This window comes from Furipterus horrens, unplaced genomic scaffold (genome assembly GCF_987537825.1).
Source record: "Furipterus horrens unplaced genomic scaffold, mFurHor1.1.pri manual_scaffold_8, whole genome shotgun sequence".
NCBI classification, from domain to species: Eukaryota; Metazoa; Chordata; class Mammalia; order Chiroptera; family Furipteridae; genus Furipterus; species Furipterus horrens.
The window spans coordinates 44,005,845-44,032,644 of record NW_028327178.1 but is presented as its reverse complement, the minus strand read 5'-3'; the positions used below and the strand labels follow the sequence as shown (position 1 = coordinate 44,032,644).

General features: G+C 40.1%; 1 long non-coding RNA gene and 1 other non-coding gene across 2 annotated transcripts in view; both read left to right on the top strand.

The window, feature by feature from the left end:
* Positions 1 to 26,800, top strand: part of LOC150002825 (uncharacterized) — a 48,987-nt gene that overhangs the window by 5,626 nt on the left and 16,561 nt on the right. The gene's annotated exons all lie outside the window — the stretch shown is intronic.
* On the top strand, positions 10,720 to 10,824 carry LOC150002826 (U6 spliceosomal RNA). Its single transcript, XR_016512812.1, has one exon. It is a non-coding gene; the product is annotated as a U6 spliceosomal RNA (small nuclear RNA).

Genomic DNA, 26,800 nt, shown 5'->3' with positions numbered 1-26,800 from the left:
GTACCCTGCTATTTTGCCAAATTCACTTATTAGGTCAAATAGTTTTTTCATGGAGTTTATAGGGTTTTCTAATATACTATCATGTCATCTGCAAATAATGACAGTTTTACTTCCTCCTTTCCAATTTGGATGCCTTTTATTTCTTTTTCTTGTCTGATTGCTGTGGCTAGAACTTCTAATATTATGTTGACTAGGAGTGGAGAGAGTGGACATCCTTGTCTTATTCCTGATCTTAGGGGGAAAGCTTTTAGATTTTGCCTGTTGAGTATGATGTCGGATGTAGGTTTCTATTATATGGCCTTTACTATGTTGAGGTATGCTCCCTCTATTCCCACTTTGCTGAGCGTTTTTATCATACATGGGTGCTGTACTTTTTCGATGCTTTTTCAGCATCTATTGATATGATTATGTGTTTTTTGTCTTTCATTTTGTTTATATGATGTATTATGTTTATTGATTTGCAAATATTATACTTTCCCTGCATCCCTGGGATGAATACCACTTGATCATGGTGTATGATCTTTTCAATGTATTGCTGGATCCACTTTGCCAATATTTTGTTGAGGATTTTAGCATCTAAGTTCATCAGCGATATTGGCCTGTAGTTTTCTTTCTTTGTTGTGTCTTGACCTGGTTTTGGAATGAGGATGATACTGGCTTCATAGAAAGAGTTTGGGAGTATTCCCTCTTCTTGGGTTTTGGGGAACAGTTTGAGAAGGACAGGAGTTAGTTCTTCCTGTTTGGTAAAATTTGTCTGTGAAGCCATCCAGTCCAGGGCTTTTGTGCGCCAGGAGTTTTCTGATTACTGCTTCAATTTTACTAATTGTTATCGGTCTCTTCAGGCTTTCTGCTTCTTCATTCAGTTTGGAAGATTATATGTTTCAAAAATTTGTCCATTTCACTCAGGTTGTTAAATATCTTGTCCTATACATGTTCATAGTAATTTCTTACAATCCTTTGTATTTCTGTAGTATCAGTTGTAATTCTCCTCTTTCATTTCTGATTTTATTTGGGTCCTACTTTTTTTTCTTGATGAGTCTGGTTAAAGGCTTGTCAATTTTGTTTATCTTTTTAAAGAACCAGCTCCTGGATTTATTGATCCTTTGAATTGTTCTTTTAGTCTCTATGTCATTTAATTCTGCTCTGATCTTGAATATTTCCTTCCTTCTACTCACTCTGGGCTGTATTGTTGTTGTTCTTCTAGTCTTTGTAGGTATAGGGTTAGGATGTTTACTTGAGATTTTTCTACTCTTTTTAGGTAGGCCTGTGTTGCTATAAACTTCCCTCTCAGGACTGCCTGTGTTGTGTCCCACAGGTTTGGAGCTGTTGTGTGTTCATTTTCACGTGTTTCCAGAAACTTTTTGAATTCTTCCTTGATTTCATTGTTAACCCATTCATTCATTAATAGCATGTTATTTAGTCTCCATGTATTTGAATGTTTTTGAGTTTTTTCCTTGAGGTTGGTTTCTAGTTTCAAGCAATTGTGATCCAAGATCACATATTATTTCAATTTTCTTGAATTTGTTGAGACTTATTTATGTCCTACCATGTGGTTTATCTTCAAAAATGTTCCATGTGCATTTGAAAAGATCCAATTACTATTGACAGGGAAAAAATTCTGAGATGTCCTAAATTAAATTACAGCAGACCAGAAATTAGAAGGAAGAGACAAGAGAGGTTAATCAGTTAACAACTGCAGGGCAAAACCAACAAGACTGCTTGCATACCTGAATATATGTTGGAATTTTGAATTAACTCCCAGATGACTATTTCTAGGATTATCTAAAGAGAATAGCCCAGCACCATGGCACTCTGGAGCCTCCACTTCTTGCTTACGCATGAACTTTCACACTGTTGCTCACCATAAATGCACAGGAGTGGACACTTCTTACTTAGGGACTCTGTGCTTATCCCTGAACTAACTCTGCTCACCTTCTCCCACCCCTTTATCTATGGCCAGTGTAAATTCTTTCAAAAATAATTTACATCATTCTTTCCCAACCTGTTTCCATACAAGAGCATATACACTCCAGGTGGTTCAGGCTGCATGTCCTAGGACCTGATCATTTTCTTGCTAGTGTGGATGAAAAAAGGACCACATACTAAATCTGACATGCTCAGGGGAGGCCTGCATGGTGGGTCTGACCAATTTAGAGACCAAAAATAACCACACAGGATGGTCTGGATATAAAAATTACTAACTAAAAGCTGGTCATGGTGGGTAGTCCATCCGAGGCCTGTAGCTTCCTTGAAAAAGGTCTATCTGTACCTTAAGTAAGCCTGTCTATTGGCTTTTTCCATCTGCACTAATATACCTCTGAAATGTCAGCATAATCTCCTTTTTCAGCACCCTCAGGGGACACTTACTCAAAACGCTTCATTGTTATTTTGTTCCCCAAATACCATAAATGTGTGCTGTAAAGGCTAACTGTTAACTATCCTGTACCCACCAAGGTGAAGGAAGTATGTGTGTGTTAATTTTACTCTTTATTTAAACTCAGAGATCCCCCATGCTTCCTCCTGCCTCCCTAATCTACCTACCACCAGTGCATTTCATGTAACCCCCTTGTGTCTCCTCCTTTGATTTTAATGTATAAAATGAACTGCAAAACTGCTATTCTCCAGAGCATTTTATCAGTTCTTGGAGATTTTGCTGTCTAGTAATTGTCATCAGTTTGGCTCACATTAACTCATAAAAATTCCCTACAGGTTTGGACTTTTCTTATGTTGACAATAGCAATGGCCTAATAAACCCTTTCTTTAAAAATACCTTTCAGCCATGAAAGCTTTTTCTTTAACACTATACATAGCTAGAGATTCAAAATCTCATTATTTTCTGAACCTAAGGAAAAAACTCAAAGACATTCAAACTCATGGAGAATGAATAACAGGCTATTTAATAATGAATGGGTTAAAAATGAAATCAAGGAAGGAATCAAGACGTTTCTGGAAACAAATGATAATGAACACACAACAGCCCAAAACCTATGGGACACAGCAGAAGCTGAGAGGGAAGTTCATAGCAATACAGGCTTACCTAAAAAGGATAGATGAATTCAAATAAAAACTCTAACCCTACAGCTACAAGAACTAGAACAACAACAAACAAAGCCCAGAGCAAGTAGAAAGAAGATCAGAGCAGAATTAAATGACATAGAGACTAAAAAAACAATCCAAAAGATCAACAAAAGTAGAAGCTAGTTCTTTGAAAAGATAAACAAAATCTACAAGCCTTTAGCCAGATTAATCAAGAAAAAAAGAGAGAGGACCCAAATAAACAAAATCAGAAATGAAAGAGGAGAAATCACAACTGATATCACAGAAATACAAAGGATTGTAAGACATTGTTACAAACAACTATATGGCAAGAAACTTGACAACCTAGATGAAATGGACACATTTCTAGAAACATATAATCTTCCAAAACTAAATCAAGAAGCAGAAAGCCTGAACAGACCAATAACAAAGAGTGAAATTGAAATAGTAATAAAAAAACTCCCAGCACACAAAAGCTCTGGACTGGATGGCTTCACAGGCAAATTTTACAAAACATTTAGTGAAGAACTAACACCTACCCTTCTCAAACTATTCCAAAAAATCCAAGAAGAGGGAAGACTCCAAACTCTTTCTATGAAGCAGGTATTACCCTAATTCCAAAACCAGGTCAAGACACAACAAAGAAAGAAAACTACAGGCCAATATCACTGATGAACATAGATGCTAAAATCCTCAACAGAATATTGGCAAACTGGATCCAGGAACACATTAAAAAGATCATACAGCATGATCAAGTGGGATTCATCACAGGGATGCAAGGATGGTTTAATATTCTCAAATCAATAAATATAATACATCACCTAAACAAAATGAAAGACAAAAATCACACGATCATATCAATAGATGCTGAAAAAGCATTTGATAATGTACAACACCCATTTATGATGAAAACACTCAGCAAAATGGGAATAGAGGGAGCATACCTCAACGTAATAAAGGCCATATATGAGAAACCCAAAGCCAACATCATACTCAATGGACAAAAACTGAAAGCATTCCCCCTGAGATCAGGAACAAGACAAGGATGTCCACTCTCTCCACTCCTAGTCAACATAGTATTGGAAGTTCTAGCCACAGCAATCAGACAAGAAAAAGAAATAAAAGGCATCCAAATTGGAAAAGAAGAAGTAAAACTGTCATTATTTGCAGATGACATGATAGTATATTAGAAAACCCTATAAACTCCATGAAAAAACTATTTGACCTAATAAGTGAATTTGGCAAAATAGCAGGGTACAAAGTAAATATTCAGAAATCAAAGGCATTTTTGTACACCAACAATAAAATATCAGGTATAGAAACTAGAAAAAAATCCCACTTACTATAGCAACAAGAAAAATAAAGTACCTAGGAATAAACTTAACCAAGGAGGTAAAAGACCTGTACTTGGAAAACTACATAACAATGAAGAAAGAAATTAAGGAAGATACAAATAAATGGAAGCAGATACCATGTTCATGGATGGGAAGAATCAACATCATTAAAATGTCCATACTACCCAAAGCAATTTATAGATTTAATGCAATCCCTCTTAAAATACTGACCACATATTTCACAAACCTAGAATAAAGACTTCAAAAATTTATATGGACTCAAAAAAAAAAAAAAAAACCCCAAATAGCCACAGCAATCTTGAGACAGAAGAATGCAATAGGAGGAATCACAATACCTGACATCAAACTATACTACAAGGCCACTGTAATCAAAACAGCCTGGTACTGGCATAAGAACAGACATATAGATCAATAGAACAGAATAGAGAGCCCAGAAATAAACCCAGGCCTCTGTGGTCAACTAATATTAAACAAAGGTGGAAGGAACATAAAATGGAATGAGAAGAGCCTCTTCAACAAATGGTGCTGGGAGAACTGGGTAGGGATGTGCAAAAAAATGAAACTAGACCACCAACTTACACCACACACCAGAATAAACTCAAGATGGATCAAACACTTAAATATAAGACGTGACACCATAAAAGTCCTAGAGGAAAACATAGGCAGGAAAATTTCAGATATCCCATGTAACAATATTTTCACTGACACATCTCCTAAGGTAAGGAAAATAAAGGAAAAAATAAACAAATGGGACTGCATCAAACTAAAGAGCTTCTGCTGAGCAAAAGAAAACATCAGCAAGATGAAAAGGGAACCAACCATATGGAAAAACATATTTGCCAATGATACATCGGATAAGGTATTGATCTCCAAAATATACTAAGAACTCACATATCTCAACACAAAGAAGACAGACAGCCCAATTAAAAAATGGGCAATGAACCTGAACAAACACATCTCTAAGGAGGATATACAGAGGGTCCATAGGCATATGAAAGAATGCTCAACATCACTAGCCATCAGAGAGATGCAAATAAAAACCACAATGAGATACCACTTTACACCAGTCAGAATGGCCATCATCAACAAATCAACAAACAACAAGTGCTGGCGAGGATGTGGAGAAACAGGAACCCTACTGCACTGTCGGTGGGAATGCAGACTGGTGCAGCCACTATGGAGAACAGTATGGAATTACCTCAAAAAACTAAAAATGGAACTGCCTTTTGATCCAGCGATTCCACTGCTAGAATTATACCTGAAGAATCCTGAAACACCAATTCTAAAGAACCTATGCACTCCTATGTTCATAGCAGCACTACTTAAAATAGCCAAGTGCTGGAAACAACCTTAGTGCCCATTGTAGATGAGTGGATTAAAAAACTGGTACATTTACACAATGGAATACTATGCAGTAGAAAGAAAGAAGGAACTCCTGCCATTTGCGACAACATGAATGGAACTAGAGAGAATTATGCTTAGTGAAATAAGCCAGGCAATGAAAGAAAAATACCATATTATATCACCTAATACAGGAGACTAAAGAACAACACAAACAAATGAACAAAATTGAACAAGGAACAGAGTAACAGTTATCAGAGGAGGAGGGGGGTGGGAGGGAAGGGGGTAAGTAGTGAAAGGGTTTTAGTAAAGGAACTAATATAAATAACCCATGAACTCAGACAACGGGGTGGGGCATTGACTGTGGGAGAAGGGGTGGGCTGGGTGGGGGATAGCAATGTGGGAAAAAGTGGGACAATTTTAATAGAAAAGCAATAAAAATTTTAAAAAATTATGCATGAAGAATAAACATTTATATATATATTTTAAAAAGTGTTTAAGAGCTCATGCAACAGTCATGTACTATTCAAAACTGGGACCCTCGCCTCCCTCACTGAATGATCTTGGACAAGTTGATACACCTTCCTATCCTTTGTTTTCTTCTCTGAAAATGGGACTGCCCCATGTGGCTGTTGGGAGGATTAGTTCAGTTACCACATGTAAATTCCTTAGCACAGTGCCTGGCATACAATAAACAGAGGACAAATATTTACAATTGTTATTGTTACTATTTCAGCATTGCAACACATCTGCAATCAGATTCTGGAGCTTTGTCATTCTTTTGTTGTGCCAACTAACACGGGAACCTGACCATCTATTGCAGTTATTCTTCCCAAGTAAGAAATATAAAGAAGTGGCTATTAAGAGACATATGTATGATGTAACCAGAAATGACTCTAGATGTGATAGTGGGGAAGACTACTGAGCTCTTGACTTCTAGCCCAGTTTTCTCTCTTCTACTCCCTAAGAGAAAACATGTAGCTCAGCTCATTGTTTAGGAGATTTTCTCCTCTACAGTATGGACTTATTTTAGGACAATTCTATGACATCTTTGGCAAGGTTAATAATTCCACACACACACACACACACACACACACACACACACAAATGCAGCTCATCAGGCAATTCATTCATGAATCTCTTCTTCCTCAAAAAGATGAAATTAGCCTGGCTGGTGTGGCTCAGTGGATTTAGTGCTGGCCTGCGAACCAAAAGTCACTGGTTCAATTCCTGGTTAGGGCCCATGCCTGGGTTTTAGGCCAGGTCCCTAGTTGGGGGCAAGTGAGAGGCAACCGATTGATGTGCCTCTCACACATCAATGTTTCTCTCCCTCTCTTTCTCCCTTCCTTCCCCTCCCTCTAAAAGTAAATAAATTAATAAAAATTTAAAAAGATGAATTAGTTACCAATTCCATATCCCTTAATTTTTTTCAGATATTTTTTGGTTCTAAGAATGCTCCCTATAGCCAACTATAGGCCAAATATTGTATTTGAGCATTTATTGCTGTCACATTTATGGTATGGTTTTGAACACGATTTTTTTTCTTTATAAAAAATAACTGACAAAAATAGGCTCTCAGAATCTGTTTGTTTCTTTCTAAGAGAGCTATAATAGCTTAGGCAATAATGTCTTCATTATTATCAGACACATTAAACTATGTTGTAGTTCATCATTTATTTATAGAATGAGGGTTAATTGTTCTGGAATCAACAGTGTTTTATATAGGCAGAATGAGTTTGATGATTATAAGGTGTTCAATTTTAGCACAATCTTGGTTGATACTCATTAGAATAGTATTTATGAGCAAACTAACTCTACAGTATTTCAAGCTGTGCAGTTTTAAACAATGGTTTAGTATTTGAATATAGTCAATTTTCATTATTTAGCATATTATGTTCTATAAAGTTTCTGCAAACACTGAATTAGTAAATATTAGAAATTGCTTCTAGCAGAAATACAGGGTAGGTCCCTACAAACATCTGGTCACAGTGTTTTTGTCAACTAATCAACACACAACCCTGTTTTATATATGTTTCTATCAAAGACACCTTATTGAATATATATTATTGGTTTATTAACATTGAACTCATGGCTAACACCACTGTAACTCATGCCTTAACTAACAAACATTTTCTCCCTAAGACACGTTACAGCCTTCTTGTGTGCAGGAACACCAGACAGCATTTTAGTACTATGCCTGAAGGCCATTTTAAACAGCAAAATGTTTCACAAAAAGCACAAAAATGCAAAAAAAAAAAAAAAATAGTAGCACTATATTTATCATGAAAAGAACATTTGTTTATAGCATGGGAACTAAAACAAAAAGGTAGAGCCTCGCTTTGCTGGACCTCAGCTGGGAACTTGTGCATTGGCCTGGTCAGGTTTCCACAGCTTCATGCTCTGCCAAGCCCACCATGATCAGGACAAGGCTACCAGTACTGTTCTTGGAGTTACAAAAAAATCAATGAGCAGGCTGACCTACAAATACAGAGTGTATGAATAATGAGGATCAATTGTATTTCAACTTAATTCTGGGAACAATAAGAAAATGTTATATTTGGGGACATAAGAAGTTCTTGGGGTTTTTGTGGACATCCGAAGCTTTGCTTTGTCAGGAATCATGTTGAGGAAGTTTTGCGTATTGAACACAATACCAGGCAATATGGAAGCCAGAGAAAAACAGATTTAGCTCTTTATCATCTTAATTGATCGGGAGCAAGACACACATGAATGAAATGACTTCAGAACATGAACAAAGTTACATTTAGTAAATAGAATATGTATAGCATTGTAAAAACAATGTACCTTGGTGATGGCCATGGAGACTTTTTAAAAAAACTGATTCCAGAGAGAGAGGGACAGAGAGAAAGGGAGAGAGTGAAACATCAATGTGAGAGAAGCATCGATTGGTTGCCTCCTCCTGTACTTGCCCTGCTTGGGGACTGACTCTGCAACCTAGGTATGTGCCCTGATTGGAATCAAACTCACAACCTTTTGGTTTCTAGAACAACACTCCAAGCAACCTAGTACACCAGCCAGGGCATGTGGAGAAGTATTTTATTGTTGTTTTGTTTTACTTAAAATCAGCTGATATGAAAAATGAATGTGATTGTAGGAGAGGAAGTGATTGTAATTAATGTGACCTGTGCACTGTATGTTCTTAATAAGGGCAGGAGCTAGCTGGTAGATTAGCTGGAATAAGGTATGTGGTCTTAGAAGTACCTAGGCCCTGGCTGGTGTGGCTCAGTGCACTGAGCGCCAGGCAGTGAAACGAAGGTCACTGGTTCAATTCCCAGTCAGGGCACATGCCTGGGTTGCAGGCTGGGTCCCCATTTGGGGTCATGTGAGAGATAACCAGTCTCTTATACAACATTTCTCTCCCTCTCTCTCTCCCTCCCTCACCCCAGGAGGTAGGTGAGGCAGACATCCAAGGTCGGACTAAGGAGTACTGAACGTGAGGAAAGGTTGCAGGACTAAATCACTGTTGAAGGATTTAGTATATGCTGGTGGAGAAAAACAAACTGTAGTTTGTTCTTGTTTTTGTTTTTTCCTCTTATCTAAAGATAGGTAAGGTGATGAGATATGCTGATGCGATCGGGCCAGTCCCAGGTTACTCCTGTTGTGGATCAGTTAACACTGTTAAATATTTTTAGTGTCTCCTTTCAACTTCAAAAGTGACCTGGGTTTGGACAATAAATTATATGGTCGCTCTAAGGGACCTAAAATGAACTGAAAGCCACACTATGTTTATTTAACACAAACGTGGTGTTTTTTAAAGGCTAAAACATTAGTAAATGTCAATGCAAATATTAAAAATCAGAAAGTGAGAAAGAATTGAACTGCTATAAATCATAACTTGGGAAAAGTTCTCCTGTTCTTCTATTGCCTCATGTATTTTGGTAACTTTTTGAAGTTGTTATTATAAAAAATATTTCATTGAGCACTGGAAACTTGGTTGTTTAGGTAGTTGTCAATGAAGCGGGATATTTGCATGAGCTTTCCTTGGCTCAGTGTTTTCAGACCTAACTCACTTTTAAACTCATCCAGAGGCGCTAAGAAAGAACACAGCACCATGGTGTGATATTACTATATTTAAATACTCTGGCCTGATAATAGCACATTTAAATAGTGTAGAGCAGCATAGAGCCTGCTTAAATGCCCTTCATGATCTAAGCCCCATTGACACCTTTAGACATTTAGATACAATAAGGCCGATAAAAGTTGCTAATATCAAAGACTAATGGAAGATACAAAGTGATACAAGAGTTTCATATTCAGAATGTTGACGGGTCAAGAAGGAAAGTGCCTTAGTTTTCTATTACACTCTTACATGTTTTTCACTAATTTTAAAATATAAAAACAAAATATTTTATTCCTTGGATATTCTGAGGTTATGCTTTCCAAATGGTTGTTTGAGGGCAGTGGTGCCAGGATTCTGAGAGAAATTGAAAGAACAATAGAAAAAAAAATGTATCAGAATTCAGTTCCAATGTGTTTCAGCCCCCAAACAATTTTTTCCTTTAGTACTAGGCATTCCAATTTCATAAAGGGTCTTTTAAAAATCCTCACCTAAGGACATGTTTTATTGATTATTTACAGAGAGAGGAAAGGAGTGTGACACCCTCACTGGGGATCGAACCCGCAACCTTTTGGTAAATGGGGTGACTCTCCAACCAACTAAGCCATCTGCCAAGGCTCATAAAATTTAAAAAAAAAAAATAAGTCATTGTAGATTATGGAAAATTTTTATCAACATACAGAATTTTTACAAAAAAGTGCATAAATCATTAGTGATTTATGAATGAATTTTCACAAAGTGGACACATAACCAGCAAGTCATGACCAGCACTCCAGGGTTTCAATCATTAATCCTTTCCAAAAGTCACATTGATTCCGACTTGTAACACCATCGTTTAGTTTTTGAATGAAGGTTTGTTGAAGAAAAACTATTTCTTATTCACCTTATTCATACTTTACCCCTATATTTGTGCTTGCTTGGCAGCACATACACTAAAATTGGCATGATACAGAGAAGTTAGCATGGCCCCTGTACAAGGATAACACATAGATTCAAGAACGGTTCCATGTTTTTGAAAGAAAGAAGGGACTCCTATCCTTCACGACAGCATGGACGGAACTGGAGAGCATTATGCTTAGTGAAATAAGCTAGGTGGCAAAAGACAATTACCATATGATCTCACCTAATGCAGGAACCTAATGAACAAAAGAGCAAAATAGAACCAAAGGCATGGCAACAAAGAACAGACTGACAGTGACCAGAGGGGACAGGGGGAGGGAGAGAAGGGCGGAAAGAAGGAGAAGTGTCTAGTCAAGGAACATGTATGAATGACCTATGAACATGGACACCAGGGTGGGGCTTGACTGTTGGAGGGGGGACAGGGCAGTAGAGAGCAACAGGGGAAAAATTGGGACAACTGTAATAGAAAAACAATAAAAAATTTAAAAACAAAAACAAAAAACCCTGTACCTGGCACAGTGTCTGGCATATATTATTTGCTTAATAACATTGGTTAAATGAGTGTAAGAAAGCAGATAGGTGTCTGACTTTTATAAGACAGTTGACCAAATTAACATACCTAATACATATATAGATGGAAAAGTGGCATTAAATTTGGGTGAGAACTGGTATCTGGGGACACTAACTTTGAAACAAGTTGAAAACTGAAAACTCAACCTTTGAACAGAAGAGTATACTTCAGTTTTATCTTTTAACAAATGTAAACAACTTGAATAAATTTAAACCTCTGTTAAGTTTTCCTTGGGCCTTTATCAACTGTTCACATCATATTCACTGTAACCTTCGAGGCCAACGTCCACAGGCTTATTTCTTTCTCACTTGTAAATGGACCCATATGAGAGAGGCCCTCCCATCTGACAGATGCAGCCCTTCTCCACCCGACTCTGAGGCCCATCAGTCCAAGCAAAATGAGTCACCCTCTCCCTAGGCCAGAGCATGTGATGTCCAGCCAGAGTGCTCCCACCCTCATGAATGAGGTAATGAGGGGCCAAATAAGGTTTCAAATCTATGTTGCCTTAGAATTGCAGTTTTCCTTAATTGTACTTTAAAAAAGCTGGAATTAAAAACCACCCATTGCCAAACCACTGCTTAGCCAGAAAGATCTGTCAGCTGTAGAGATAACAAAAGGAAAATCCATTTTCAGCTTTGAACTGCTGTTTCTAAATGATTGCCAGGGAAATAAAAATAAATTCTGTCTTCTGAAGGATAAATTCATTATGAATAAACTTATCAGGTTGGGGATTTAAAACCTTCTTTAAGATATTTCAAAATTTGAAAGGGAGCAAGTCTGGACAATGAAAACAGTTTTTCTTAGAGGATGGTTTCCTCCAGTTTGTCCTCCCTTGCCTAGAGCTGTGGAGTACCTTATTCCAGGTAAGTCTTCAAAGGTGCAGGGTAGAGCTAAAGCCCATCCTGGAGAAACTCGCAAATCCTCCGTTTCATCCACATTAAAACTAGTCTTCAAAAATAAGAATGTTAAATCCAGAAACAAATTAATTTACCCGAGGAGTGCAGAGGAAGGAGAGGGGGTTCTTTCCTCTTTTCACCTTTTTCCAGTTATGTTTGAATGAAGGCCCTCAAGCAAATACAATCTTTGCATAAACTATTCCCTCTGTGTGAACTTTTCCTCATGCCTGGGGAACTTCAACTCCACCCTACAGACCCTGGCAGTCCTTATTCTCTAAAACTTTTCCTGGTGCCTTCAACATACAACTGACAAAGAATTGATAGACGAACTTAATACATCAAAGAGAAAAAGACAATGCAATAGAAAAATCAACAAAAGACTGAAATCTGCACTCCACAGAAGAAGAAACTTAAAATGGCCAGTAAAAAAACATGCATACTCCCATTAATCATGGAAGTGCAGACTAATTAATAACTATGACAAACAGATACTACTCCATACTACCAGACTGACAAAAAATTTTAAATCTGGCAACACCAAGTGTTAGTGTGAATGTGGAAAAACTCTCAGGCATGGCCAGAGAGAGTTTATATTGGCACAACTGCTTTGGAAAACAGTTCTGCATTACTTTTACATTTAAACAGTCACATACCCTAAGCCCATCAATTGCACCGCTAGAGATGTAACCTAGAGAAGGTCTTGCACATGTGCACCAGGAGACCTTTTTATTGTGTGATGCAAAACCACTTCTTATTCATAATAAAAATTAATTTATAGTAAGTATGCATTTAAGCCCTCTTCCCCCCAACTTGATTACTGAACAAATAAATGTTCCAGGAGACCTCTATTACAATGTTCCAGCAGCATTGTTTCTAACAGGCAAATAAATGTTCATTAAAGTAAAAGGGATATATTGTAGCATATCCACATAATAAAATCTTATGCCACAATAAACATGGATGAACTACAGATAACATAAACGTGGATGAATCTTACAAGCGTGTTAAGTGTGCAAGAAATGAGTTAGAAAAGACTTCTTGTTAAAAGTATAATTTCTAAATTTAAGTTCAGAAATGCCAAAACTAAACTATGTTGTTTAGGGATGCATACTAGGTGATAAAACTGTAGAGATGAGCAAGAGAGCAACAAGGCAGGATAGTGGTTACCTCCAGAGAAGGACGGGCAAGAGATCAGAAGGCACCTGGGTGCCTCTAGTGCAGTATTCTTGTTCTTGACCTTGAAGTTATTTAGTTATTAAGTGGATGTTTGTTTCATAGTTTTACATATATTACTAACATAAATAATATATATTTCACAATAAGAAAAATCCTTAAAAAACATTCTTGGCAAAATGTGGATCTGCACCCCTTAACTTCTCTTTAAAAAAAGCTTTGGGTGCTACTTTGAAACAGGGAAATAAACATTACAATTATGGTGCGTTTGTGTGTGTGTCTACAAAGCTCAATAAACCTGACTCCATTCTTTTTTTTAAAATATGTTTTATTGATTATGCTGTTACAGTTGTCTCAATTTCTTTTCACTCTGCTCCCCTCCACCCAGTGACCCCCCTCCCTCCAGTTGTCCCCCTCTGTTAGTCCATGTCCATTGGTTGTGCATATAGTTCTTCTCAACCCCTTCCTGTCTACTCCACTCCTTCCTACTATGCTTCTTAATTCCTGTACCATCTCCCTCCCTTTCCCTCTTCCCCTTCCCTGCTGACCTCCCCCCAATATGTTCCCCATACCTATAATTCTTTTTCCACTCTTGTTGCTTACTTAGTTTGCCTTTGTTTCAGTTCCCTAGCTTCTGTTGTTGGTTGTTGTGATGCAGTTTTCATTTTAATGTTCATAATTTTGATCCTCCTTCTTCTAAACAAGTCCCTTTAACATTTCATATAACAGTGGTTTCGATCTGATGAACTCCTTCAGTTTTACTTTGTCCTGGAAACACTTTCTCTGCCCTTCTATTCTGAATGACAGTTTTGCTGGATAGAGTATTCATGGCTGTAGGTTTTTGATTTTCATTACTTTGAATATTTCTTGCCAGTCCCTTCTTGCCTACAGGGTCTCCTTTGAGAAATCAGCTGACAGTCTAATTGGGACCCCTTTGTACATAATTCTTTTCTTCTCTCTTGCTGCTTTTAAGATTCTTTATCTTTAATTTTTGACAATTTGATTATAGTGCGTCTTGGAGTGGTTCTCCCTGGGTCCACATTTTCTGGAACTCTCTGTGCTTCCTGGACCTGTAAGTCTATTTCCTTCCCCAAGTTTGGGAAGTTCTGCTTCATTATTTTTTCACATAATTTTTCTATTTCTAGTTCTTCTTCTTCGCCCTCTGGCAATCCTATAATTCGAATGTTCATTCACTTATAGCTGTCCCAGAGGTTTCTGAGCCTCTCCTCGTATTCCTCACTTTTTGTTTCCTCTTTCCGCACTGGTTGACTATTTGTTCCTTCCCTATATTCCGATTTGTTGTTTGATCTCTGGTTTTCATTTCCTCACCACTTGTCCCGTATGTGTTTTCGTTTGTTTCAGTATGACTAGCTTTCATTCCTTCCCCGTCTTGTTCCAAATCTTTTGTTAATTCTGTAAGCCACCTTATGACTATAGCTCTGAACGGAGCCTCAGAAAGACTTCCTATTTGCTCATCGGTTAGGTCCCTCATCTGCTGCCTGCTGAGCTGTGTCACCGGGATTTCAATCATGGTCTGCTTCATTCTGACAGTTTTCTGTTTACCTGTGTTTCCTGGGAGGCCTGTAGGGGGTGGAGCCCCGTGCACTCATCACTACCCAGTAGCTGGCAACCTTTTTCAACGCTCTGTGGCACTTTGTGTGGGGGCAGGGGTCCAAGATGGCTTCATGTCGTTACTCTTCGCTGAGAGACCAGGAGTCTTTTCCTCCGTCCCCACGCCCTCTGGCCCTCACAGTCGGAGGCAATGGAAGTCTGCCTTCCCCAGTGTTGGAATTGCGAGCTGACGGGTCTCAACTGCAGCCAGGATTGCTCCCCTGGCGTTTCTCACAGTCCCGCCACTATCCCTGCTGCTAGCACAGACAGCACCGCCCGACTTTTCCATTCCGGTCGCCGCTCCTACCCATCCAGACGAGCACCGCTGGTTTATAACTTCATACGTTGGGCTTCCGTGTAGTTTTATTTTCTGGAACTTCTGGTTATCTTTGGTTTTGAAGTAGTTGTATTCCTACTTAGTTGTGGAGGGAGAAAGAGCATGTCAGTCTAAGCCTCCATCTTGGCCAGAAGTCCTAACTCCATTCTTTACTCATATTGAGGCTTGAATCATTTTTTGAGTGTAAGTCAAAGTGCCAAAAAAATAAAAAGCAAAAAAAAAAAAAAACAAATCAACAACAACAACAACAGTGCTTTCTGGAGAGGGCTAAGCTCTGAGAGCAGGGCATGGTCTTCTTTGCCTCAGGCTTCCTGACCAAAATGTCATTAGGCCACCTTATTCCCTCTCTATTGCTTAGGAATTTTCTTTTCATTTTCCCCCTTCTATTAGTTATTCGGACTACTCAAAAAGTTAAATTTTCTACTTCTTTTTTGAGAACTATTATATTTTAAAATTTCTTTTTTTTTTTAGGATTAGATTTTAAATTCATTTTTTAAATAAAGGTATAATGACATATAGCATTATACTAGTTCCAGGTGTACAACATGATTTTATATTTATACATATTGCAAAATGATCACCGCGGTACGTCTAGTTGACATCCATCATTGTATATAGTTATGAAGATTTTTTTTGTAATGAGAATTTTTAAGATCTACCATCTTAGTAAATTTTAAGTATGCAATACAATATTAACTATAGTCACCATGCCATACATTACATCCCTATGACTGATTCATAATTGTAAGTCTGCACCCTTCACCCACTGTACCCCCACCTCCCACTCCCTGCCTCTGGCAACCACCAATCTCTTCTCTGTATCTAAAAGCTAGGTTTTTTTTTTTGTTGTTGTTGTTGTTTTTTTATATTCCACATGTGAAATCATACAGCATTTGCCTTTCTCTGTTTGACTTATTTTGCTTAGCATAGTGCCCTTAAGGCCCATCCATGTTGCTGCAAATGGCAAGATTTCATTCTTTTCTTTCTTTCTCTTTCTTTCTTTCTTTTCTTTCCTTCCTTCCTTCCTTCCTTCCTTCCTTCCTTCCTTCCTTCCTTCCTTCCTTCCTTCCTTCCTCCCTTCCTTCCTTCTTTCTTTCTTTCTTTTCTTTTTTGGCTGAAGAGTATTTCATCGTGTATACCTTAGCTATTATAAATAATGCTGCAATGAACATGGGGGTGCATATATCTTTTTGAGTGTTTTAATTTTCTTCAGAAAAATACCCCAAAATGAAATTGCTGGATCATATCGTAGTTCTATTTTGTAATTTTTTGAGGAGCCTACAAACTGTTTTCCACAGTGGCTGCAACAATTTATATTCTCATCAACAGTGCATAAAAGATCCCTTTTTTCCACATTCTCACCAACACTTACTATTTCTTGTCTTTTGATAATAACTATTCTAACAGATGTGAAGTAATGTCATATTGTGCTTTTTGATTTGCATTACCCCGATAATTAGATGTTCAGAACCTTTTTGTGTACCCGTTGGCCATCCACAGTGTCTTCTTTGGAAAAATCTCTCTTCAGATCCTCTGCCCATTAAAAAAAAATTTCGGTCATAGTTGACATTCAATATTATTTTATATTAGTTGCAGGTGTATAGCATAATGATTAGACATTGATATCATTTCTGAAGTGATCTCCCTGATAAGCCTACTACCACTTGACCCCATACATATTATAGTTATTGCAATATTATTGACTATATTTCTTTTTTTTTTCAGATTTAATGTGTTTTATTGATTAAAATATTACATTTGTGCCAATTTCCCTTCCCTCTGCTCCCCTCCACCCGGTGGCCCCCTCCCTCCAGTTGTCCCCCCCTTTTAGATTATGTCCATTAGTTGTGCATACAGTTCCTCCCAACCTCTCTCCGTCTATTCCATTCCCTCCTACCATGATCCCCAATTCCTATATCATCTCCCTCCCTCTCCCCACTCCCCCTCCCTGTTGACCTCCCCCCAATATGCTTCCCGTACCCACAGTTCCTTTTCCACTCTCGTTGCCTGTTTAGCTTGCCTTTGTTTCATCTCCCTAGCTTCTGTTTTTTAAACCAGTCCCTTTAACATCTCATATAACAGTGGTTTGGATCTAATGAACTCTTTCAGTTTTATTTTGTCCTGGAAACACTTTCTCTGTCCTTCTATTCTGAATGACAATTTCGCTGGATAGAGTATTCGTGGTTGTAGGTTTTGGATTTTCATTACTTTGAATATTTCTTGCCAGTCCCTTCTTGCCTGTAGGGTCTCTCTTGAGAAGTCAGCTGATAGTCTAATTGGGACCCCTTTGTACATAATTCTTTTCTTCTCTCTTGCTGCTTTTAAGATTCTCTCTTTATCTTTAATTTTTGACATTTTGATTATAATGTGTCTTGGAGTGGTTCTCCCTGGGTCCAGTCTCTTGGGAACTCTCCTTGCTTCCTGGACCTGCAAGTCTATTCCCTTCCCCAAGTCTGGGAAGTTCTCCTTTATTATATTTTCACTCAATTTTTCAAGTTCTAGTTCATCTTCCTCGCTCTCTGGCAAACCAATGATTCTTATGTTGGGCCTTTTATAGCTGTCCCAGAGGTTTCTGATCCTCTCATTGTTGCTTCCCATTTCCTCTCCCTGCATTGGTTGACTGCTTGTTCCTTCTCCATATTCCAGTTTGTTGAAATGAACTCTGGATTTTTTTTCCTCACCATCTGTCTCGTATGTGGTTTTGTTCCTTTCGTTATGAATGTTTTTCGCTTCTTTCTTATCTTTTTCCTGCTCTTTTGTGAATTCTGTAAGCCACCTGATAACAATGGCCCAGAACTGAGCCTCTGACAGGTTTCTTATCTGTTCATCTGTCAGGTTCTCTATCTGTTGCCTGGTGAGCTGTGCTACCGGGATTTCTATAGTTGTCCACCTCATTTTGACAGGTGCGTTTTGTTTTCTTGGGCCGGCTGTAAGGGGCAGTGCCTGTGTACGCGTCACAATTCAGCGACTGGCGCCTGTCTGCGACCTATTTCGCAGCCCTGTGGTGCTTTCTTTGGGGGCGGGGGTCCAAGATGGATTCACACAGTTATTCAGCTAGGAGACTGGGATCCGTCCTCCCGCCCCCCCTGGGCCTCACTGTTCAAGGCGATGCGGCGGCCGCTCTCCCCAGCGCCGGGGTTGCGCACCGCCAGGGGCTTGACCGCAGCCGGGATTCCTCGCCGCCCCATCGCTCCAGGTGCGACCGCAAACAGCACTGCCCTCTTTAACTCTTACCTGCCCAAATGGCACCGCTGGTTTATAACTTCATATGTTGGGCTTCCGTGTAGTTTTATTTTCTGGAATTTCTAGTTATCCTTTGTTTTGAAGTAGTTGTATTCCTCTCTAGTTGTAGAGGGAGACCTAGCGTGTCCGTCTAAGCCTCCATCTTGGCCGGAAGTCCTATTGACTATATTTCTTATGCTGTACTTCACATCCCTGTGACTACTTTGTAACTACCAATTTGTAGTTCTTAATCCCGTTTTTTACTCAGTCCCCCAAACCTCCTCTCACCTGACAACCATCACTCTGTTCTCTATCTGAGTCTGTTCCTGTTTTGTTCATTTATTTGTTCTTTAGATTTAACATATAAGTGAAATAATATGGTGTTCTCTTTTTTTGTCTGACTTATTTTACTTAGCACAATACCCTCTATGTCTCCATGTTGCTGCAAATGTTAAGATTTCATTTTTCTGGCCAAGTAATATTCCACTGTATATATGTACCACTTTTCTTTAAGAATATTTTATTATGTTGTTACAGTAGTCCCATTTTTTTTCCTTTGCTTCCCTCTGTCCAGTACTCCCCTTCCCTCCATCAATCCAACCCCCCTTAGTTCATGTCCATGGATCGTGCATACAAGTTCTTTGGCTTCATCCTTTCCTATCTTATTCTTAATTTCCTCATGTCTATTTTGTAACAAACAATTATGCTTCTTAATCCCTGCACCACTTACCCATTTCTCCCCTTTCCCCCTCCCAGCTGATAACCCTCCAAATGATCCCCATACCTATGATTCTGTTCCTATTGTGGATTGCTTAGTTGGATTTTGTTTTTATTTTTTAGATTCAGTTGTTGATAGTTGTGCTTGTTGTCATTTTAATGTTCATAATTTTGATCTTTTTTTAAATATGCTTTATTGATTATGCTGTTACAGTTGTCCCAGTTTCTTTTCACTTTGCTCCCCTCCACCCGGTGGCCCACCCTCCAGTTGTCCCCCCCCCTTAGTCCATGCCCATTGATTGTGAATATAGTTCTTCTCAACCCCTTCCTGTCTACTCCACTCCCTCCTACTATGCTTCTTAATTCCTGTACCATCTCCCTCCCTTTCCCCCTCCTCCTCCCTGCTGACCTCCGCCCATAATGTCCCCCATACCCATAATTCTTTTCCCACTCTCGTTGCCTACTTATTTTGCCTTTGTTTCAGTTCCCTAGCTTCTGTTGTTGGTTTTTGTGATAGTGTTCATTTTAGTGTTCATAGTTTTGATCCTCCTTCTTCTAAACAAGTCCCTTTAACATTTCATATAACAGTGGTTTGGATCTGATGAACTTCTTCAGTTTTACTTTGTCCTGGAAACACTTTCTCTGCCCTTCTATTCTGAATGACAGTTTTGCTGGATAGAGTATTCATGGCTGTAGGTTTTTGCTTTTCATTACTTTGAATATTTCTTGCCAGTCCCTTCTTGCCTGCAGAGTTTCTTTTGAGAAATCAGCTGATAGTCTTATTGGGACCCCTTTGTACATAATTCTCTTCTCTCTTGCTGCTTTTAAGATTCTCTATCTCTAATTTTTGACATTTTGATTATAAAGTGTCTTGGTGTGGTTCTCCCTGGGTCCAGTTGTTTTGGAACTCTCTGTGCTTCCTGGACCTGTAAGTCTATTTCCTTCCCCACGTTTGGGAAGTTCTGCTTCATTATTTTTTCACGTAATTTTTCTATTTCTAGTTCTTCTTCGTCGCCCTCTGGGAACCCTATGATTTGGATGTTGGCCAGCTTATAGCTGTCCCATAGGTTTCTGAGCCTCTCCTCATTTTCCTCACTTTTCATTTCCTTTTTCTGCACTGGTTGACCGTTCCTTCCCTATGTTCCGATTTGTTGATTTGATCCCTGGTTTTCTTTCCCTCACCACTAGTTTCGCATGTGTTTTTGTTCATTTCAGCAGGATTAGCCTTCATTCCTTCCCCGTCTTGTTTAAGATCTGCTGTTAAGTGTGTAAGCATTCTTATAATCAAAGCTCTGAACTGTGCCTCAGAAAGATTTCCTATCTGCTGCTTTGTTAGATTAGATATTTGCTGTCTGGTCAGCTGCATCACTGGGATCTCTATCATTATCTGTGCCATCCTGAAAATTCTGTGTTCACCTTTGCTTCCTGGGTGGGGCTGTCATACCTCCTACGTTATAGGGGGCAGTGCCTCGTGCACTCGTCACAAGTGAGCGAGCATTTTCACGACACTGTGGCATTTTCTGTGGGGGTGGGGGTCCAAGATGGATTCACGTCGTTCTCTCTCCCCTGAGAGACTGGGAGCCTCCTCCTCCTTCCCCACCCCCTCTTGGTCTCATAGTCCAAAGCAATGGGGGTCTGCCTTCCCTGGTATTGGAATTGCAAGCTGACGGGTCTGGTCTGCAGCCAGGGGTGCTCCCCAGGCGCTTCTCACCTCCCCTTAAATACAGATGTCTGTGCTTACCGCCATCCTGCCGCTGTTGCTGCAGCAGCCGCCACCGCAGCCGCTGCCAGCACAGCTTGACATCTCCGCCCTGGCTTCGCCCCTACTACCTGTCCAGGCAAGCACCACTTCTTTATAACTTCACATGTTGGACTTCCATGTAGCTTTATTTTCTGGAACTTCTGGTTATTTCTGGTTTTGCGGTAGTTGTATTCCTTCTTAGTTGTGGAGGGAGACAGAGCATGTCAGGCTAGGTCTCCATCCTGGCCAGAAGTCTCCTGCGCGTCCTTCTTTTTCTTAAGTAAGTCCCTTTGACATTTCATATAATAATAGCTTGGTGATGATGAACTCCTTTAGCTTTACCTTGCCTGGGAAGCACTTCATCTGCCCTTCCATTCTAAATGATAGCTTTGCTGGATAGAGTAATCTTGGTTACTCTTGACTACTTCTTGCCAGCTCCTCCTTGCCTATAGTTTTTTTTGAGAAATCAGCTGATAGCCTTATAGGCAACCCTTAGTAGGTAGGTAACTCTCTGCTTTTCTCTTGCTGCTTTTAATATTCTCTCTTTAACTTTCACCTTTGGCATTTTAAATATGACGTGTCTTGGTGTGGTCCTCCTTGGGTCTAGCTTGTTTGGGACTCTCTGTGCTTCCTGGACTTGTATGTCTATATCCTTCACCAAGTTTGGGAAGTTTTCCTTCACTATTTTTTCACATAAGCTTTCAATTTCTTGCTCTTCCTCTTCTCCTTCTGGCACCCCTATGATTCTGATGTCGGCACGTTTAAAGTTGTCCCAGAGGTTCCTAAGCTTCTTCTCATTTTTTTCAATTCTTGTTTCCTCATTCTGTACTGGTTGACTGTTGTTTTCTTCCTTATGTTTCAAATCACTGATTTGAACCCCGCTTTTCTTCCCTTCACCATTGGTTTTGTGTGGATTTTCCTTCGTTTCACTTAGCATAGCCTTCACTTCTTCCCTTATGCATTTGCTGTACTCAAGCATATCTGTCAAGCCTGTAAGCATCTTATCACCAGTGTTTTGAACTCTTTATCTGTTAGGTTGGCTATCTCCTCGTCGCTTCATTCTCCCACTGGAACCTTGATCCGTTCCCCCTTTTGGGCCAAACTTCTCTGTCTCCTCATCTTGACAGGCTCCTGTGTTTGTTTGCCTCTGTCTTAGGTAGAGCTGTCGCTCCTGTTATCTTGTAAGGGGCGGAGCCTTAGGTATTTGTCAGTATGGGCGACTCCTTTCACCACGTTGTGGTGTGTATGTGGGGGAGGGGTCAGAGAGGGAACAATGCCACTTGCTCAGCACTTGCCCCTTTTCCAGGCACCTCTCCCAGCTTTGTATGGGACTGGCGACTCTTCAGCTGTTTTCCTGGCTGTCGTTCCCAGAGTAGGTGTGTCTGTGGATGTTCTAGGACTGTGGGAGCCCTTTAAACAAGCAGACTCTGCTGAGAGACTGGAAGTTTCTTCTTCTACCCCAACCCCCACTGGTTTGCACAGTCAGAAGCAATGAGGCTTGATTTTCCCTGGCGCTGGAACCATGAGCTGCGTGGTCTGGTCAGGAGCTGGGAACGCTCCCCAGGTGTCCACCCCACTTTAAAAAATCTGTGACTGTGCTTTCCACCACTAGCCACCACCACTCCTGCCGGCACCGCCCCCACCACCACACTGCATCCTCTCTGCCCAAGCTCTGCCCCTCCTACCTGTCTGGATGAGTATTTCTTCTTGATATCTTTGTTTGTTGGACTTCCAAGCAGCTTGATTTTCTGGAACTTCTGGTTGTCTCTAGTTTTGAGGTAGTTGTATTCCTTCTTAGTTTTGGAGGGAGATGCAGCATGTCTATCTCAGCCTCCATCTTGGCCCGTAGTCCCTCTATATGTACCACTTCTTAATCCAATAGTCTACTTACTGATGGGCACTTATGATGCAACCATATCTTCACTATTGTAAATAACGCTGCAATACCATAGGTGTGCATATTTCGTTTTAAATTAATGTTTTCGATTTTTTTTGGAGAGATACCCAGAAGTGGAATTGCTGGGTCACAAGGTAGTTCTATTTTTTAATTTTTGGAGGGAACCTTCAGACTGGATCCATAGTGGCAGCATGAATTTGCAATCCAACCAACAGTTCATAAGGGTCCCCTTTTCTCCACATTCTCGCCAGCACTTGTTTGATTTATTGATGATAGCCATTCTCACAGGTGTGAGGTGAGATCTCTCTTTTTAATTTGCATTTCTCTAAGCATTAGTGATGTTGAGCATCTTTTCATATGCCTTTGGCCATCTGTATGTCCTCTTTGAAGAAATGTCTAGTTAGGTCTCTGCCTACTTTTAAAAGGATTTTTTTTGGTGTTAAGTTATATGAATTCTTTACACATTTTGGATATTAACCCCTTACCGAATGTATTGTTGGTGAATACCTTCCCCTGGTGGTAGGGTTTTTTTTTTTTTTTTTTAATTGATGGTTTCCTTTGCTTTGCAATAACTTGTAGTTTGATGTAGTTCCATTTGTCTATTTTTTCTTCTGTTTCCCTTGCCTGAGGAAATATATCAAAAAAAAAAAATTACTAAGGGCAATTGTTATCATAGTCAGTCATGGGGGTTGGTGGCATGGGGGCAGTGCAGAGGATGTAGGTATGCCAGTATCCAGAGGTGCCCTGTGGACTCCGACCAGCTCCCCCGGATGTGGGGGTGCCATGTCCAGCATCAGGAGGTGGGCTGAGGGCTGCGGCATCTCTAGGCTTTCCAACTGTGGATCCTGCAGCCTTCTACTCCCTTTTGACCCTGTTACTGTAGACACGGAACACTGGGGAGTGCTCCACATTAGCCAAGATAGCGTAGGGAGTGGTTCTTACACTGAACACACCAAAGGCTAGAGAGACTAATGGATAGGGCCTGAGCATGCCAAAAGCTAGAAGGGTGATTGGATAAGGAAAGCCCTTCCTATCCCTGTAAGAACCATGGGCTTGGGTAGGATAGTGAGATGGTCTTTGAGACAGGAGTCCACCATTCTTCCAGGTCAGCAATGAACCTCTTTCCTTTTGCATCCAAGCCTGACTCACAAGTTTGGCTTTTACTGGCACAGGCAGCCAAACTCACTTGTTTGGTTTCAGTGTTTGGTGAGCCAGGCAGGAGACCATGGATCTCGATAAGTCCCGAGAGTGCAGGCTTGGGTCTCAGCTGCTGTTGCAGGTCAACCCCAAAAGTAGGCTGGTGAGAGCAAAATGGATTTCTAGGCATCAGCCACCTGAAATGCTTGGCTAGTGAAAGGAAATGGATTTCTAGGAAGTAGACGAACACTTAGACAGAGTGAGTTGAACCAGCGTGCAAACCAGGGTTCCTCTACCCCTGCCATTTGGGCTTTATGCCACTGACAACTACTGGCAAAGTTTTAATGAACCAGTCACCTGAAATTAACGGGAAGGACACTGCTAACTTTTGAAAACTGCTAGAGCTGAGAGATCATGGACAGATGCCAGCAAAGTTTTGATTAGCCAGCCATTTACCCTGCCATTTGGGCTTTATGCTACTTGGGCTTTGTGTCATTTGGGCTTTGCTTTTTTAAAAACAGAATTTAAAAAATAAATTTTATTTATTGACTTGAGGGAGATTTTTGTTCCACTTATTTTTGCATTCATTGGTTGACTTTTATATGTGCCCCGACTAGGGATTGAACTCCCAACCTTGGTATATCAGGACAATGCTCTCACCAATTGAGCTATCTGGCCAGGACCTGGGCTTTGCTTTATGCCATTTGGGCTTTGTGCTTCTGGGGTTTTGTACTGTTTGGGTTTGTACCACTTGGACTTTGTTCCACTTGCACTTGGTGCTTAGTAGGTCCAGTCAGGACCACTTGTGATACTGGCTGGCTGAAGGTAAAATGCTAGGATTTGCTTGTGAGTGTTCATTCGGACTAATAAAATTATGGATCCAAGTTTTGTTCATATGTTCCTACTTTGGGGTCTTGCTATGGGTATGGTTTGGGGTCTGTACTTTCATGCCACCAAGGGTTGTTCTGTCTTGATTCCTAAAGGGAGTCCATTGGGCCAAAGTTTAGCAGATTGACCCATGACTAAGACGGGAATTGGTTTTCTGTTGTAACATTCCTTGGCCTATATATACTTTAGTCTGGGGAAAAATGGCCCCTAAGTGGTTCTTTAAGTTACTACACCATCATACAGTTGAAATTGTTTTGCCAATGGTCAGGGAAATGGGACAAAATCCCTTATGCCCAGGTGTTTATGTCTTTATGCAATAAGGATTCGGCAAAGAAAGGGAACCTAATGATGCAAAGAAAGGAAGTGACTGCAAAATCCCTCCCTGACAGTAAGACATAGGAAGAAAACGAAAATGAGTCTTTTTAATGCCCTGAACCCGAGGAATCCAGGATTAGCAGTAGGAAGATTTCCCTTGCTACCGCCCCCCACTGCTAGATACCCATGAAATAGGGCCCAGAGAGTTTACTGCCTAGGTTTTCTTCTAGGAGTTCTATGGTTTTGAGGCATATTTAAGTCTTCAATCAATTTTGGATTTATTCTTGTGTGTGGTGTAAGAAGGTAGTCTACTTTGTCTCTTATTATAGCCTTAGTTTTAAAGTCTATTTTGTCTAAGTATTGCTACCCCAGATTTCATTTTGTTTCCATTTGCATAAAATATTTTTTCATATTTTTTTTTCTATTTGCTGTTCTGATTGTTTTCTGCCTGTCTTCCAAACTGCTGATTTCATGCTCTGCTTCATTTAATTTGATATTACTTCTAGTGCATTCTTCATTTTAGCTATTGTATTCTTTACTTCTGACTGGTTCTTTTATATGGTTTCAATGTCCTTTTTATGCTTAGTATCTCTTTGTTGAAGTTCTAAGTTCCTCGAGCATCATTATAGCCAGTGTTTTGAACTCTGTATCGGACAAATTGCTTTTCTCCATTTTGTTTAGTTGTCTTCTGGAGTTTTCTTCTGTCTTTTCATTTGGGACATGTATGTTTGTCTCCACATTTTGGCTGCCTTTCTGTATTTGTTTCTATATATTAGGTAGATCTGCTATGTCCCCCAGTCTTGGCAAATTAGCCTATATAGTTGTCCTGTGGTGCCCTGTCGTGCAGTCTCTCTGATTAACTGAGCCAGGTGCTTCAGGATTATCCCTTTTGTGAGTTGTGTGTGCCCTTCTGTTGTAGTTGAGCCTTGATTGCTGTTGGCATGGGTTTGATCCTTATGCTGATTGGCTGTGAGAATTGGCCAGGACCAAAGAGTATGACCTGCTACACAGGGGCTGAACCCATGAAGTAGGAATTGCCTCAGTGGCTCACACTTTGGAAAGGCCACTCATGATGATAATTGGGTGGTGCTCTGTTGTGGTCTGAAGCTGGCCACCAGGTGTGTTGGTTCTGGGGCCTCTTGGTGGGGTGGGGAAGCTTTGGTGCAGGCTGAGGTCAGCTACATGTGGCCAGCTCAGCACTACGAAGCAATCGATGGTTGGTAGTTGCCTGTGCTAGATATGAAGGTGTGTGGAAGAGAGCACACTATAAAGTGAGCTTGGCTGCCACCAATACCGAACCTGGGACAGCTCAGCAAAAGACACAGGGCACCTGAGGACTACTGTTGCCTACTGGCTGCTTGTAAAGCTCAGCCCTTGGAAGAGCTTAGGGTTGTATAAAAATTGGGTGAGGCAAGGTCTCAGGAAGTTGGCAGGGTGGAGCAAGTGATGCTCACCAGGTTAATGCAGATTCCAGTTTGGAACCAGTGTTGAGCCTAGGACCGACCACACAGCAAAAAGCAAAGGGCACAGTGAGGCCAACGTTCACACACCTGAGGCCTGCAGACCTTTGAGAGTATTTAAGAAA